This window comes from Anabrus simplex, chromosome 1, assembly GCF_040414725.1.
Source record: "Anabrus simplex isolate iqAnaSimp1 chromosome 1, ASM4041472v1, whole genome shotgun sequence".
Taxonomy (NCBI): domain Eukaryota; kingdom Metazoa; phylum Arthropoda; class Insecta; order Orthoptera; family Tettigoniidae; genus Anabrus; species Anabrus simplex.
In genome coordinates, this window is record NC_090265.1 from 1,096,094,210 (window position 1) to 1,096,113,156 (window position 18,947).

Sequence of the window (18,947 nt, forward strand, 5' to 3'; positions counted from 1 at the left end):
CCATAAGACCTATCTGTGTTGGTGTGACGTAAAACAACTAGCAAAAAAAAAAAAAAAAAAATTACCCCCCTACTTTCCACACTCTTGCCCTTAGAGATTCCGAAGTGGAACAACAGCTGGTGCTGAGGTTCAGGGAATCGCTCAACCTTAACATTAGCTAACTGCTCCTTTTTTCCATTACCTTGTCTGTCTGTCTGTCTGTCTGTCTGTCTGTCTGTCTGTCTGTCTGTCTGTCTGTCTGTCTGTCTGTCTGTCTGTCTGTCTGTCTGTCTGTCTGTCTGTCTGTCTGTCTGTCTGCTTGTCCTTCCACTCCCCTCAACTCACACATCTGCTTGTCAACAGTGACTATCATAATTCTATCCTCCACTGACGAAGGCTGCAGCTGAAAATTTTGGACCCATGTTTTTCTTTTCGATCTGTTTCCTAGATGTACCACAGTATATAAAATATGTTTTGCTCCTGCTAGCTTTCTTACCTGAGAATTTTTTCCATATCCAAATACTTATTTGATTAATGTTTGCATGAAGGTGCTATACCAAATGAATAGAGAGTTGCTGTAGTAGTCCTAATGTTCAAAGAGAGGGTGCTAAACATAAAGTGGATTATTACAGGTCAGTCAGCTTGACATGTGTTGCATGTAAACTCTGGGAATGCATTCTATCTGATTATATTAGGCACATTTGAAAAATTATCAACTGGTTTGAAAGATGGCAGTTTGGGTTTAGGAAAGGTTTGTAAGTATCTCATAGTGTAGTAAGCTATAGAACTCAAAGAAGATATTTTGGAGTCAGATAGTCAGTTCATCTTGAGTCTGTCAAGAGTGAGAAGGCAGTGAATCCAAGATGTCTGACTGCTGTTATTTGTTAGTCGAGTAGTCAACAAAAAAAAGAAGGTTTGAAACAAGGTGTCATAGGAGTAAGACACAAACTGATTATTATATTAATTTGTATGAACCAACAAAATAATAATCAGTTTGCATAAAATAATATCCAGGCTCCATCGTATCCATGGAGCCTGGAGACAATGTGGTCGGCTGCTCACCATCAGCTGGAAGAGGCCAGAGCTCCACCTCTACTCTATTACCGTTCAGCCAAGGAGGCGGATATCTCATCGCTCAGAGATATTGGCTAGCACTCCCATCTTTCGGGCAGTGTTCGAATCCCGTGTCGAAAAAATCGAGCAGCTTGTCTCCTTTCTCCCAAGTCTTCCCAGCCCAAACTTTGCAACATTTTTTTAACGCTACTCTTTTGTCAGAAATCACCCAGAACAAATCGAGCTGCTTTTCTTTGGATTTTTTCCAGTTCTTGATTTTCCTGGTGTGAATGGGAAACCACGGAAAACCATCTTCAGGGCTGCCAACAGTGGGGTTCGAACCCATCTCCCGAATGCAAGCTCACAGTCGAAGATTTGTAGATGAATTTCTCCTGCTATTGATGGCCGTTGGGTACAGGAACTTGCTTTGCAAAACATAGAGTTAGGTGCTGTTGAGATTTTTGTTGGAGCTGATTTTTCTGGCAAACTTTGGACACTGTCAGGGAAAATTCTGGATATCACACCCAGTAATGAGAACCTAGCCATAGTGGAGTCTATCATGCTGATCAAGGAGGCCACCATCACATATTTGTGGACTGGATATTTTAGGGATTAGTGGTCCATCGGAGAAACTGAGCAGGTCTGAGATTGAGTCTACTACATAGCAGTATTTCCTCGATATGGTTTCAGTCAATGATTGGCTACATGAAGGGGTGTTGGAAGAAGTGCCACTATAGGAACTGGATGTTCACTGCCACTATTTGCCTCACTGTCATGTTGTGAAATCTTCTTCAACAACACCAGTTCGCCCTGTGTTTGATACCTCGTTTAAAGAAAATGATGAGGCCAGCCTAAATCAATGTCTTGAGAGAGGTCCCAATTTAATCAAGAAGATACCTTCAATGTTGGTGCATTTCCAGTGGAAGAAGATGGCAGTTGTTGGTGATATAACACGAGCTTTCCTCCAGGTCAGTATTAGTGAAAGAGACAGGAATTTTTTTTAGATTCTTATCGTTAGACAAAAATGGGACACTCATGACATACAGACATTGGCATGTTCGTTTGGGGTGTCTCTCCAGGTCCGTTCTTATTAGAATAATACATCAAAATTCACCTTGAAAATACTTTAGTGTGGTGTGGGGAAGGGAAGTCATCATGGGCCATGTTATCTGTGGAACTTCTTTTTCATAGCTTCTATGTTGATAATTGTCTAGCCTGTTTGGGTAACAAAAAACCAACTCAGTAGTTTATTGATGTGGCTTCTGGTGTCATCAGGGGAAGGTAATTTTATCTTTGAGGATAGGAGTTGACCACAAGTAACGATGCTTCTTGACCTACCAGTGTGTTAGGACTTCTGTAGAACAAGTCTGATATTTCTTTCTTTTGCTGTTCTAGTCTAGTATGTACACAGCTTCCTTGTGCAGATAAATCCCTCTTTTTCTACATGTCATCCTTATCCAACTTGATTCATTTTATATATATAACTGACTTGGCAATGAGTACAACCGCAAATAAGGATGCTTCTTGACCTACCAGTGTGTTAGGACTTCTGTAGAACAAGTCCGATGACTCCCTAGCAATCAGTATGGATAACCTTCTTTCAATGAACTTTGAGAAAACAAAGTTATTTGGAGTGCTGTCCATAAAATTCTTGATCTGGTGGGTGCCACAAGTAGTGCAGCATTAATACCAAAATTGTTGTTGCAACAAACTTGGAGGGAGGGTCTGACATGGAATGAAGAAGTGAATGAAGAGATTAAAACAAAATTCTTGAGTTGGCTGGAAGATGTTCCTCTTTTAGCTTGAATTAAGATTCCACGTTGGGTATCCAATTTCAACAATCCAGGTAATTCTCGGACACTTCACATTTTTTCAGATGCCTATCAGACATCATATTCAATAGCTGTATTCCTGCATGTTGAGCAAGAGAGTGAGGTGAGTGTTCAGTTGGTGACTACCAAGGCAAGAGATGCCTATTCCCAAGTTAGAACGCTTACCAGCACCAATTGCAATCAGATTATATGCATTGATTGTAAAGGATTACTGCATTCATGATATCAAGGCAATCTTTTGGACAGATATTACAACCGTTCTCACTTGGATTCAATGGAATGAAGGTTGGGATGCTTTTGTCATGAATCAGATGAAGAGATTCGGGAATTGTCTGTTGGTTGTGAATGGCGACATGTTCCTGGCGAAGAAACCCCATTAGATCTTTTATCACACAAATGTTCTGTGAAGAAGTTGATACATTGCCATTGGTGGAAGGGTTATGGTTGCTTGAGAGGGAATCTGAACTGCTAGCCACAAGCTGACATTCCTTATAACGAGAAAGAAAAATTTGGAGAGAAGGAAAAATGTTGTTTCTTTGATGTCAAGTTACTTGGAAAACATCATTAAGGATTGGTATTACAGACACTTTTTTCAGTACAAGAAAATTGTAAGGATAGTGGGCTGGATGCTTTCATTTTATGACCAATTATCACACCAGCAAAGATCAACGCCTATGCCGTGACCTGAGAAGTGAAGAATTTTCCACAGCAGAAAGGAAGATTTTACAGTGGATACAGGAAGAAATGTTAATTGAAATTTTCAGTTCCAAGCTGAATAGCTTACTTCCATTTGTTGACGAAAAGGGATTGATTCATTTGATGACCAAGACATCTAACCAGGTAGATGTTCTAACAAGGACTTCTGTCATCCAATTGTGCTTCCAAATGCTGATCACCCCATTGTTCAACGATTGATTATGGACATCCATCTTAGTAACTGTCATGCTTTTGTCAATTCTGAGACAACAATGTTGGATTCTATGAGATAGACAGACAGTAACAGTTGTTATCAATGTCACAGCTTGAAGAGGTTGGCAGATCATCCTTGACCATTACCTGAGAGCCGCGTGTGTGATGCAAGAATTTTCTATGTTACCAGAGTTGATTTGGCTAGTCCTCTCTACATTAAAACCGATGATGGAATCTCAAAGAAAGCATTGGTGCTTATTCACTTGTGGAGTTTACCATGTGATGTGGTTGGAACCAGTATCCTCGTTATCCACAAACAGCTTTCTACAAGCCTTTAGACGCTTCTACAGTAAATAAAGAAGACCTGTCATTGTCTACAGTGATCAAGGGACAAATTTTCTTGGTTTTGACAACTCCTGTCACAAACTGGATTGAAGTGTAGTCTCACAATACAGTTCAACTCAGAAGATAATTTGGCGTTAAGCCTCAAGCTTTGTCATGGTTGGGAGGTTGGTGGGAATGACTTGTAAGAGTGCTCAAGAATCTTCTCCGTTGAGTGCTTGGTCCTTTGTCTGTCAGCTGTAAAGAGACTGCAAAACAGTCATAAATTCTTGGCCATTAACCGAATTGTCTGACAACCCATCACATCTGGCTGCTGTAACTCCAAACATATCTCTATATAACATAGAAGAGTATGACCTATTTGAAGCCATTGATCTTCAGAAAAGCCTGCTGTATTTCCATCAGCTGAAGAAGGATCTTAGAGAAAGATTTTGTACTGAGTATTTAGGCCAGTTGAAGTTATTTACCAGCAAGGATAAGCCAGATAATGTCAAACTGGAAGAAATTGTGTTGATTGGCAGTGATGACATTAAGAGAATGGACTGGCTATAGGGATGAGTTGTTGAGCTAATTAAGGGAAAGGATGGTAATGTTAGAGTTGTTCATGTCTTCACTGCATCAGGTGAACTTATAAGGCCAGTTCAAAGAATCTATCCCCTAGACCTTGAGTTTCAACCCCCTGAGGATACTCAGGAAATCTGAAACCACCTAGGAAAAGGCTTTGTTCCAGTTGAAAACACAAAAGACAATGACAAGGTAGGAGCATATGACTCTTCTACTACACTTGAAGATGGTCCTTAAATCTCAAAAGAGACAGTGAAAGTGACTCACCTAGGATGATTGGTTCAGAAATCCAAAAAGTTAAATTTTTGATGTGTGTTAATTCATTTCTTTCTTTTGTGTTTATGTTATTGAATTTTGTAATTTTGTAAGTGTTTCAGGACTATAATTTTATTTATTGAAGAGAACAGTTTGGAGTCATGTTATTGAAGTGAAAAGGTATGAGATGTAAGTCAGTTCATGTCCACATTAATTTGACTTAGGTGGGAGCATGTAGCTTAAGGGTGGTAAGTGAATCTTTGACTCTTATAACTACTAACCTTGTTTTGGGGCTCTGTTTTATCTTTGAAGGAAGAAAAAGCACACATCAAGATGGAGCATCTGTGACCTAGTTAGTTGTCATAAATCTTTGTATATACTGTATCAGAAATAAGTATTGTAGTTAATAAAGTTATAGGAAGTGATTTTAGGACTCAAACACCCTAGCATTTAAAACAACATATTTCATAATTTGATATACGCATTTTTCCAGATGGATTTTCCTAAGTTTACACGAGAACATCATCTATTTTGTTTATGTTAAGCAAACAGAGTTATCAATCATGAAAACTGTAAAGTTTCAACACACAAAAGGTTTAGAAATAACAGCACAAAATGTGGCTTGTAAAATTCCTTCAACACAGAGGAAATAGTAAGTCATACAAGGAATGGAATGCACAATATAAGGTTAACTGTCTGAAGCACGTAGTTAACACTAAAAATATACAGTATCAGTCAGCTGTTGCGCACACATAATTCACTAGGAAGTTGCGGGGTAAGTTGGAGCCCTTATCTGGAGCGCACCCTTTGCAATGAGTGAAGCTGTGTTCCTTATAGATCAGCTTGTTGCAGTTGCAGCATGATGCCTGTATTTTCCTGTTTCTTTGCCGTGGACATTCTTCACAGCGACTGGATGTTCTCTTTTGCCTTTTCTGTTGTTGTTCCCCTTTAACTCCACTAATGCGCTTCACAGAAGCTTTGAGCTGTAGGGGCAGGCCTTTCAGAGATACTCAGGATGCTACATGCGGCCTGGTGAGTTGCATACCAAGCTCTTTCAGGAACGCCCTTCTAGATAAAGTATTTTCCAGCCCAGCATTCTTCTTGTAAATGACAAAAGCATTTACGGCAGCAACATTTAACATACCAAAAAACACGGTCAGTGGCCAATGTTTACTCTTCCTTGATACAGTGTATGTTCCACACAGTTTGTCCACAACATCAATGCCTCCCTTGTGTAAATTATAATCGGTGATCATCACAGGTTTCGCTTCCACTCCTGTTTGTGGATCAAGTTTGTTATCATGGTGTATTGTTGATCCCACTACAACAATCTTTCCAGACACAGAAGCATACGAAACAATAGTTATGTTGTTCGAAAAGCCGAAAAGACTTGAGTACTTCTCCTTTTTCCCCCTTTCCTTGGTAATTTCTTGTGGCAGTTCTCACTTGTTGAGATGCATAGTTCCTGTGCATGTTCTGTCTGTCTGTTAGGTCAACAGCCCAGAGGCTGGTTGGATCCTCAAATAGCACTACCAAAGGTTATGCGGTTATAAGGAAACCCCAAAAACCAATGGCAGCACCAAAATAAGGCGTACTAGGCAAGATGAGGAGTGAGGTAGTTTGCCATTGCTTTCCTCACTGGGTCAGAAAGTACTATTGCAGCACGACTGACCCTGTGAGCAGCACCTTTCATAACACTCAGATACACTAGTCATGCTCTGAATGTCATTACTCAGCACTACCCATACCCCAGCAGCTTCCATATTGTCACAGCCATGGATGTTGACTGGGACTTCGGTGGAAGCTACACTTCACTCTGGCCTGTGCCAAGAGATGGATGCAAAAGCACTGTATCCATCAAGAAATGACAGCAGGCAGTCTGTGCATGTTAGGTTATGATATTTTAGCAAATCCTTAGCAAGAGGAACACTCATAAACCAATTGGCACAAAAAATGCTCCGTCCAGTGCCACTGATAGGAACAACTAACCATTTTACAACATCACCTGTGGAGTTGGACACACAATATGGTCCTGGAGGTTGATTATCGACGTACACTTCCATATTACACTTGTAATACCAACGAGAGTCTGAGAGTCCAAATATAAGGCAATATATGTTCCACACAGTTTGTCCACAACATCAATGCCTCCCTTGTGTAAATTATAATCGGTGATCATCACAGGTTTCGCTTCCACTCCTGTTTGTGGATCAAGTTTGTTATCATGGTGTATTGTTGATCCCACTACAACAATCTTTCCAGACACAGAAGCATACGAAACAATAGTCATGTTTGCGGGCTTACACTTCATATACTGATGGAAAGGGCACTTCTCACAAAAAGGTTCCAACTTAACAGTCACATACTCAGAAGGAGAAAACCCATTCTGAAAGTTTCTGACAATTATTTCGAAGACAGCTCTTATAGGAGCAAGTTTATCCTCTTTTCTTCTATCCTCACGAGTTTTGATGTTGTCAAAACGAATACAACTTAGCAAAAAGTGAAACATATTCAGGCCCATTGTAGCAGGAAATAATTCAATTCCACTGCCATTGTTGTTCCACAGTTCTTTAGTAATGAAATTGTTTGATTTCATCATGCCAGCAAAGTACAATAACCCAAATAATGCCTTCATTTCTTCTCTACTTGTAAGTTTAGCATCGTGAACTTGCTTATAATTCTGGCTTACAGAAAGTGTGAAGATATTGGTACAAGTAACAATTGCGTCAATAATACTGTCATCAGTCATACATAGCCAAGCATCACGAGGAGTATTCGCCTCTTTAGCTGCAGTTTTCACAGTAGGGAGATGTATGCAAACTATGTTTCTTGCTCTAGTTCTTACATTTCCTGGCAGAGGATTCTTTTTCCAAACGGTGCTGTTCTTTCATTTGTAAATGTCTAATCTATGTGCTAATGGCAAATCGTCATCTTCGTCACTTTCAATACCTAATTCACCCCCATGTTCAGTTTCCGAGTCGTGCTCACTTTCATTTAAATTATCCTCTTCACTGTTGCTGAAGTCACTGTAGAGAGAATCTTCATCACTTTCAATGGAATAAAAAAATGTCTTTCTGTCCTCTTCTGTGGTGAAATTATCCATTTTCTTGTCAGATAAGTTACTCCCTATGGGAAACACTAAATGAAACTCATACAATATGCCTAACACAGCTGTGTTGAAACGAATAAGGGCAAATATCTCTACAGTACACTGAAACAAAAAAGGTGTTATGCAAGCACACTTTGTGATGTTTGGGACATCACTGTATATTTTTAATTATTGAACTATATATTTAATTGATAAGATGTATATATTTAATCACTGATAGGTCATTTTAAAATTAATATATATATAGGGATTTTATCATCCATTTCAATCATCATTTCATTTCTTTGTATCGCGGCTATAACGTATTCTGAACGAACAAATTATTGGGTAAAGCATTTCAACATCACGCATATTTATAACTTGCAGTAAATTTTCCAATAGCCGTTGTGAGGTGACCAGAGTCAGCAGGCTAATTTCAGCCCAGTTCCAGGAAAAGTACGTCATCGAGGTTATGAGAGACCTTACCCTCTCTACCTCATGATGAGACAGTTGATACATTATTAACACCCACTTTTCAAACTATGCTTGGGGATGCTTTATTTCAGCGGGAAAGTTCAGCCTATGTGAATGAACGTAATGAAGCAACGTGATGGATGCACAGCTATACATCGGAGAAGGGATGAGACCTCGAATCTTACTGGACCATGTGATATGGATGATGGAAGGAGACTTTTGAACCGATAAATACCACCGACAAGGGCTGGAGAGGACACTCTCATTCAGACTCACATTCAGATTCACATTCAGATTTAGATTCTGATTCTGATTCTCACGCTTGGAAGATACTCTTACTACGATTCTACGTCTACACATCGGAGAAGATTTTTACTTAGTTCACTTCGCATCTGAGTATATTCTACTCAAAAGTTACTCTCATTGGGACTTGTTATCTCAATGACGAGAGGTAGTCAACGGGAGACCGGTTCTGACTGGTATAGGGGAGGAGAGCTTTTATTATGAATTTAGCTACGCTACTGTTCCGTAATACGGAAGAATACAAGTGTATTCTCTCCATGAGCATAACCCATGGTGGTTTTGTACTTAAAATTAGGACTCATTACGACTTTATGTAAGGAGTACAATAGGAAGTGTTAAAGACAGGAAATGTGGATGTAGGACTGGAATCCAACAACAGATGAGGCAGCCTGTACGAGAGATCCACCCATCTTCAGCTTCAAGACAACTGAGTCTACATTTGGTGAGCTTATGGCATAAGTTACTGCAAGTCTTCGCGCAACAGTTCATTTTCTTAAAGTTAATTTCATTCACTTTTTCTTTTGCTTCCGTAAGTTCAGATTTCGTTAATACGCCGTTACGTCACGTTTTCATCTTAATAAATAGCTGTTTTAATTTGTATTTTATGAAATGATTATTAATGATCCTTAAATTCCAAGTTAGTGTACTTAATGATTTGTGTTCCGTTCACCCCACCCCTGGGAGTTTTTTTTTTGAGTCTCATTACGTATTTTTCTTCTTCTTCTTCTTGCGTTCCGGCCTTCTAAGGACCACGTTACAATTTCAATTGTTCCTCCTTAGTTCTTTCCTTTTCTTCCAGTATTCTTTCATTGTTTCACTGTGTTTCTTTTTCCTGTCTTCAGTCCACTTTGTGCCTGTTTTCTTTTCCTTCCTCCCTTGGAATCCTTCCATTTGTAAGACTTTCTTCCTAAAAATCTTTCTTTCCAATAATTCTTCTTCTCGTATGTTGTTCCTTTCCAGCTCTTTCTTGACTTCTTGAATCCAGGTGGTAGTTGATTTCTTTTCCCAAAGGTACTTAAAGATTCGTTTAGTTAGTCTATTGTCATCCATTCTGTAAATGTGTCCAAGAAATAGCAATCTCCTTTTTCTTATTGTTTCTGATATGTTTTCTACGTTCTGGTAAATTTCATTGTTACTTCTTAATTTCCAAAACTCTGCAATTCTTGGAGGACCTAATATTTTCCTTATAATTCTTCTTTCTAATATTTATAATTTATCAAGCTTGTAGTTCAGTGCTAGACATTCGCTGGCATAAAGGCATTCTGGTTTCACTACTGTGTTGTAGTGCTTTATTTTAAGTTTCCTTGATAAGCACTTTTTGTTGTAAGTATTCTTAGTTATACCGTATGCTCTTTCCATCTTTTGTATCCTCTCCTCTATAGCAGATTTTTCTAAACCATTTTCTTGAATTGTCTCACCCAAATATTTGAATTTCTTTACCTTTTCTATTCGACCAATATCCGTTGCTAAAAACTTTGGGGCACTTTTCATATTCGTCAAAAATTTTGTTTTCTCGGCAGAGATTCTCAAGCCTGTCATGTTGGCTGTCTTTTCAAGGAGATTGACTTGCATTGCTGCATCTGTAAGGCTTTCTGAAAGTATGGCAAAGTCATCTGCAAATGCTAGGCAATTTATTGCAACACCTTTGCTCTTCTTCCCCAGCATGAGTGGCAATATTTTATATTCTTTCAGTTTTTCATTCCAAATTCTTACAATTTTCTCCATGACACAATTGAAAAGGAGTGGAGATAGACCATCGCCCTGCCTGACACCTGTATTTATTTTGAAAGGTCGAGATACTTCACCCATAAATTTTACTTTCGAGATAGTGTCTGTAAGTGTTTCACGAATTAGGTTTGCCAATTTAGTTTTAACTCCAAATTCACGGATTACTTTATCTAGGGTTTCCCTATCAACAGAGTCAAAGGCTTTTTTAAAGTCAATAAATGTTACAACTATGTCTTTGGAGTTTATTAATCTGTGTCGAATTATAGATTTCAGGTTGAAAATCTGTTCGGAGCAAGATCTTCCTTATTATTATTATTATTAATAATTGTCTACTTTTGTTTTCAAGCCATAAGCTTGAAGACTGGCGCCCTTGGGATACTGTTTCTGGAGAAACAATGACATATCATTTATTTATTTTAATATTAAAGTGACCCGCCACGTTATAAATTTGTCATACATCTGTGGGCAAAGTGGGTACGTCACAACTTGTGTAACAGTATACTGCATTTCACCCCAGTCCAACTTTCAAGGTGTAGCCTCCTTGATGATGCTAGGAAGGTACCTAAAAGAAGAAACAGCTGAAAAACAAATTGCGCACTGCATCAAAGTATTTAACTCTGCTGGGGTGGATTTCATCCTGGCATGTGTGTTTGCGGGTTAAACATTATACTTTCATGAATGTGCACTTCTATTTCCAGTGCAGCTCCTTTACCAATGCATAATCCCTGTCATCATGCATGACAAAAAATATGCTTTCCAACACAGTCAAAAGTGTATTCGTATGTATGGTACTACAATAGGCTTGATTGATGAAAGTAGTCCATGATTTAAAGCAGTGTTTTTAAAACTTTTTTCTAAGTGTACCCCCTTAGGCTTCCAATATTTGTGGAGTACTCACATAATAAAAATCATAGTTATAAAAAAAGAGAGCTAATTTTAAGGTGTGACAACCATTATTGAAGTTACTATTATAATATTCACTAACATTTCATTTTGTCATAGAGGGATCAACACAATGAACAACAAATGTGAAATTGACAGAGTTATTAATTCAGAAATATAGAGAAGTAATCATTATTGCACTTTTTAAAATTACCAATTCATAAGAGTAAGTTCAGAGACTTGCTTGTTAAAAATTGAGGTGTGAAGGAAATGTAATGGTAGTTATATGAAGTTGATTTAATGGGAAATCTGATCCTATTTTCTTGATGTCTACTATATTCATTTGCAGTAATTAAAAAGTACTACTCTAGTACTGGCAATACAGAGTAATTTTGTGATGGGTTTCACCACTGTCTAATCTTAAATACCGGTACGATATATGTTTTGCAGTATCATGGAGAAAGAAAAGTATCCTTTCAGTGCTCTTCAAGTACCTCTGGTTGAGAAATACTGTTTTAAAGCATGTGCTGAATTGTACATTTCAGTGACATGCACAGATGCCTTTCTGGCTTTTGCTTGTTTCTGGCATGCAATCCACTTTATTTGGTAATTTAGGTTATTGAGGTTATATTATGTAAAATGACAGCAACTTTTTACAGTCTTCATCCAGTGAAACTGTGTAGCTGTTATTTCTTCCTAAAAGCAATGAAAATAATTTGGGTCATTAACTGGTTAATCAACTTATGTACGGTATTTATTATGACATTCCAGTTCCATGCAGGAAGAAAGTATTTCTCCATGCCAGTTTATTAACCATTCCCACATAGCCCATTCCTGTATTGATCACATAAGCAATACCTAGGTAGCACATGCTGATAGAACGATATATGAAAGTGTTCATGTATGGACAATGAACTTCGTGTTGCAAAGAATCTAATGACTTATCAACAAGGCCCTCTGTATGAGCACTAAGCAACAGCTTCTTTTCTTGAACACTTCACTGTATAACAAGCTCCTACTTCTCATTAATCTCAAGTGAACTTCAGATATTATCCTCTGGCTCTCAATACACACCTTTATTGACAGAATCAACAAGTTATTTTGTGTTAGAACATGCATTTCAAAGCTGGGTGATTTATGATTTGCCAGGAGCAAAATGTAATTACCGTACCTATCTTCTTTTAGTTCTAAAATCCTAGTTATGAAACTTAGAGAAAGTATCTTGAGCATTTTAAGGTAAAGCAGGATTAACTGGGCCATCTTGGAGTGTCTAATTTTCCTTTTACTTTTTATTTTTAAGTACTTGGCCAGGTCTACACATTATTTTCATTTAGCACTCATTAACAGAATGACACAATAGCCATTTTTCTCATTCTCTTGCTTTAAGTAAAGAGGCTACTAAACAAAAACAAAACTGTTGCATGGAGGACTCAAGTGATGTCAATTTATTTTTTTATTTTGTTTTATACAGGGTGTTTACAAATGAATATCGGAGTTTTAATGCCTTATAACATTGAATACATTAAACTTACAGTTATAAATTAAATGTCAAATGAAAGAGCAACTCAAACAGTTTTATTACGAACTTTACAAATGTTCAATGTGACTACCATTTGTTACACGGCATACATCAAGTCTATAGTCGAGTTCTTCCCAAACGGTATTAAGTGTGTCTTCAGTAATCTCAGCAACAGCTGCTTCAATCCGGTTTCTTAATTCAGGAATGTCAGCTGGTAGCGGAGGCACATACACATGATCCTTGATGAAGTCCCAAAGGAAAAAATCGCATGGCGTTAGGTCGGGAGAACGTGGAGGCCATGCCAAGCAAGTCCTGTCATTGGGGCCCTTGCGGCCTATCCAGCGCTCAGGTACAGTGACGTTCAACCAATCGCGTACGTCGTTATGCCAGCGAGGTGGCGCACCATCTTGATGGAAAATGAAGTTCTCTGGCTAATTTTCTTCCAACTGAGGGAAGAGCCATTGCTCTAGTGTATCGAGGTAAGAAGTACCAGTAACAGTATGTTCACCATAAAAGAAAGGCCCATAAACCTTTCGCCGGAATACGGCACAAAAAACATTCACTTTAGGGGAATCTCGTTGCATTTGTACCAACTCGTGAGGATTTTCTGAGCCCCAGATGCGCACATTATGAGTGTTTACATGTCCACTAAGGTGAAAGACCGATTCATCACTGAAAACAACACGATTCATAAACTCATAATCATGTAACAACATGTCGTTTGTGAAGTTGGCACGTAATCTGTGGTCTGCCGGCTTTAGAGCCTGTAATAACTGTAAACGGTAAGGACGTAGCTGTAAGCGTTTTCTTACAACTTTCCAAACGGTCGATGCAGGAAGTTGTAATTCACGACTAGCCTTCCGGACTGATTTCTTTGGGCTACGAGTGAATGACTCTCTCACTCGCTCAACAGTCTCTTCACTTAATCTTGGTCGTCCCTTGCTCTTCCCTTTACAAAGGCAACCGGTGTCTTCAAACGTATGATACCATCTGCGAATGTTATTATCACTTGGAGGATCACAACCGAACTTAATGCGGAACGCACGTTGCACAGTAACTACAGATTCTGTCTTTGCAAACTGCAAAACACAAAAAGCTTTCTGTTCACTAGTCGCCATCTTTGCTACTACCGCTGTCTAGCGGATTGCGGCGAAACCATTGCACGTACATGCGCACTGGTGCCAACAAACAAAACTGTTTGAGTTGCTCTTTCATTTGACATATAATGTATAACTATAAGTATTCAATATTATAAGGCATTAAAACTCCGATATTCATTTGTAAACACCCTGTATACATATAGGTGTTCTTTGAATTAGAGAAAACTGTTAAGATATTTGTATATTGTTCAATGATGCAAGTTGGCATAAAATAAATGCAAGTCCTTATCAATGTAATCAAGTGCTCTTATTAAAAAACCTGTACTTACATGATCCATATTTGGTGACCCCAACGTGATGTGAATGATGAAGGAGAAATACCAGGTCAGTCATTACCAGTATGGCCTCAATCTCAAAATGATGCAGAGATAGCGCGTGTGGCAGTAAAGAATCCTCCTATCTGGCAGAAGGATGTTAAGGTTTGGGTTATACAAACAGAAGCACAGTTTGCTATAGCAGGGATAACAGCAGAAGTTAAGGACTTTAATTGCCAATGTAGCCAAACTGATTCTGATCTTTTATGTAAGCCTCTGTCCAAACCCCTTTTTCGGACTTAAAGGCCTAGGCAACTTATTTTGGAGTTTTATTTTATTAAAATGCTTTACTGTGTTGTGTATGGTTGCAACAATGCAAGCACTTCAAAAACATCAAAAGAAGATGATGTAGGTTTTCATAGATTCCCCAATCGAGTCAAATCTCCAGAGAGATCAAATCAAAATCTCTTTATTTGCAAATGAGGTGTCTACCTCGGTGGCAAATGGTACACTAAAATACATTATTGTCAAGCACTAAATTTTAAATTAACAGGAGACGAAGAAAATTTTCCTAGAATACAATATTATACAATTTATGCTAATAATTATTTCTATTAAACACACACATCATCCTTAATAAATTTATATTGTTTACAAAATTCTACTTATAATATCTTACAAACATAGTCAACTCATATACAGTACGGTATGTGAAATTACTTCTAATAATACTATACAACTGGTATAAGATTAAAATTAACATTGAATTTATTTACATATTTATATTTTACCCATTTTGGAACCTAAGTAGCATAACGACCTGCTGTGTCTTAACCAGAGCCCCTTTTGCCACCACTTTTCAGAGTCCCTGAAGGGCCTTCAAAGCTACCGTAGCGGTCCCAGGGCCCTCGAAGTCCCCACTGTACTTCACCCCTACAGGCAGTCCCCTACTTGGGCTGTCCAAACTCCTTAGACCAGGGGATGGAATTAATTTAATCACACACATTTATTATTTACAATATCCTGCACTGGTTGAATGCCCTCTAATATTTAATTTATTATCTTTGTTGTTGTTTATTCTCTTCTTGAATATCTGTACAGATTTTGGAAAAGGATCAAACACTACCCCTGGTAAACTGTTCCACTCCTTCACGCCCTTCCCAATGAAAGAAAATTTACCCCAATCGCTTCTGCTAAAATTCCTTCTAATTTTGTACTTGTGGTCAGTTCTACCAATATAATTATTTTCCAACCGAAGCCTCTCACGGATATCTCCCCATGCTTCTTCTCCTGTATAGGCTCTATATAATCCTATAAGTCTAGTTTTCTCCCTTCTCTTACTTAAAGTTTCCCACCCAAGTTCCTTTAACATTTCTGATACACTACTCTTTCTCCTGAAATCCCCTGTTACAAACCTTGTTGCTTTCCTCTGCACAACATATAGTTCTTTTGTTAGGTATTCTTGGTGAGGATCCCAAACATGTTTGCATATTCCAATAATGGACGAACCATACTTAAGTAACTTTTTTCTTTTAATTCTTTGTTGCATCCTTTAAGTAGCCTCATTATGACATGTAACAATCTGTATGCTTTCCCAACAATGTCATCAACATGACCCTTCCAGTGCAAATTACTTTCAAATCTCACACCTAAGTATTTGCACTTGCCATCTTTTGGGATAACTACCTCATCCAAAGTATATTCAAATTCAGTTTTAAAGCTCCTGTTTGTAAATGTTGTAACAGTTGATTTGCCTCCATTAATCTTCATATTATTTTCTTCAACCCATTCTTGGATACTGTCAAGGTCCCTTTGTAATTCTGAACAATCCTCAATGTTATTTATTTCCCTATAAACAATTATGTCATCTGCATACAATCTTATTTTCGATGTTATATTGTTCCCTAAATCATTTGCGTATATTAAGAAAAGTAACGGACCGATTATACTACCCTGTGCAATTCCCTTCCAGACTTTCTCTTCCTGTGATATATTATTTCCTACTTTGACTTTCTGAACCCTTGAATTTAGAAATGTTCGTATCCAACGTATAACCCTTACGTCCAATCCTATTCCCTCCAATTTCTTTAATAATATTCCATGTTCCACTCTATCAAAGGCTTTGGAAAGATCTATGGCTATGCAGTCTAACTGGCCTCCTGAATCTAACTGATCTGATATGTCCTGCTGAAATCGTGCTTAGCTATAAAAAAATAGTCACGCAAATTTCTGACCAACTTGACATAGTTTCGTATGTTGCGCACATTTCAGAGAGCAGGATTATGAACTGTCGATTAAATATAAAGCCGGACTCCTGAGACAAAATAGAAAACGTGTGTTATAAAGGGTTCTGTACCCCTGCTAAATATGAGGGGAATGAATTCTGTTCCCGTTGCAAAGTGTACATCTTGAAGTAATTTCAAATATTCTAAATATACTTTTAAATTTGGTATTAATCAAAAGTACTCCAGTTCTTACCCCTCAGGAGCTCGGAATCTTGTGTATATACCTCCTTCTTGGGGATATTGTTCTTGGATTGCCTTCTCTACACAAGATGGTATAACTTCTCTCTTCCTAAAAGAGTCCATGAATTGACCCAGTACACAAACTGGCAAAAGGCTATGGACTGCCAGTTGGTATTAGTTTTCTTAGCTGGTCTTTCCCTTCCATAGGGGTTATTCATTTTATCCATATGAAGACAACATGCAGTACTTAACACAACATTATAAAAGTCCTTGTGCCAAACAATACAGTACATGTCACACTTCTGGGCATTTCATTTATTGTTTCACTGTTTTTGCAGCAGAAATTTCAGCAGCAGTGGACATTGCTTCACAATGTTCACACTTACACCAGACATTCTTTTCCTGTCTTTCTAAAATAACAGGTGCCGGTGGGTCGTTTTCTAGTCAAGATGTTAAGACTTTGGTTCAAACTGATAAGGCTTCACTTTTCTGGATATGATTATTCACTCCAAACAACTTGCTGACACTGAGAAACACTCGTAGATAGACAGATGTGGTGCCCAATATCCTGTTGTAAGGTAACAGTGACGTCACACTGTCCCCTACCTAAAACTTAGGATCTTCATATCTTGCAAGCTAATGGAGATTTTAAAGTTCCAATTTTGGAATTACGTTCTTCTACATGAAATCTAACTGAATTAATTACAAACAAAAAATTGATTTTCATGTGTTAACTGGCCCTTTAAAGAAACAACTGATTCAAGAGGGTCATATGGTTAACAAATCTTGATGGAATTAAATCTAGGAGACAAGAAACCATTCCAATTGCTTAGGGAAATGCAGAATCTGTCTGGAACGCAAGTTAAAGGTGATTTCCTGCACACAGTATTTATCCAGCATTCACCCGTTAATGTGCATTCTATATTAGCGTCAAGCTGTGACATCTTGGATAGTAGGGCCCATCTGGTGGCCACGATTGTTACATCGTCAAGTCTATATGGTCTGACACCATGGTTAGCCAGTTTGAGCCCCGTTGGTCGGAAAAAAGTTCACCATCAGAATGTTGGCCGGCAGGGTAGGAGAGGTGGTTGTATACAATTTCCAATCACTAGATTTCATGCCAAAAGCCTGGATTTAATTCCAAACCCCTCCATATTGTTCATATGGAGGGAGGGGATATGGCGCTGTTGATGGTGATTCGTCCATCGGATGGGAATGTAAAGCTTTAAGCAGACCTCTTGGTGTTATTCGACAGGAGTAGATTATGCACCGACATCAGGTTTCACCCTCTGCCTGCCTCATTATCATATAACCTAAAAATGTTAGAAGTATGGAAGCATTTATGACCTAAAAATGTATTAAAATATGACAATAAATATGACTTAAACGATTTTTGATCACATTTTCAAATTCTTCAAAATCTTGCTGCTGTTTAAATTAACATTATATTGAAAAATAATTTTAAAATCTAGAACATTTAGTAATAATAAATAAGTAAACATAATAATGTTATTATTACATTTTAAATTTATTTAATTATTCAATCCAGAGGTAACTCTTGACTCTGCACAGAATGAAATAAAAGTCATATTTTGATGGACAATCAAAAAGAATTAGAATAGCAAATTACATATACTTTAAAGTTTTCAAATAGGAACGATCTTTTATTTCCACACAGCATTGACCTGAAAGAGGGAAATGACCGCTTAACATCTCAGGATGTTACTGGGGCATATTTGAAATACGTCAAATCATTAGAGTTCAGTTGAGGCTCACTGTTTTGTCGCTTTATATACATCTGTCTCTTTCTATACAGCTTACTCTCCTGATTCACATAAATGTATGTTTCTAAGAAAGATAATTGTAAGAAATTACAGACAAGTTGGAGATGTGAAAAATCTGTCTTTCAGATGACTGAAAACGGGTATGCAGAAACAGGATAAAAAGATAAAAATATGACGAAACTACGAAAATCCACGGAAATATGATCAAAATATGAAAAGTTGCCAGAAAATGACAAAAAACGTTAAAAAAGCCAAAATATGACTTTGTATTACCCATGAAAATTGCATAACTTTAGTCACCGTAGATAACACCATGCTTAACTACTATTTTGCATGGAAATAATATAAAGGAAAAA

At 37.8% G+C, this 18,947-nt stretch overlaps 1 protein-coding gene across 6 annotated transcripts in view; it reads left to right on the top strand.

Moving 5' to 3' along the window:
- LOC136858040 (diacylglycerol kinase theta) overlaps window positions 1–18,947 on the top strand; it is a 559,022-nt gene that overhangs the window by 276,006 nt on the left and 264,069 nt on the right. The window lies entirely within an intron of this gene.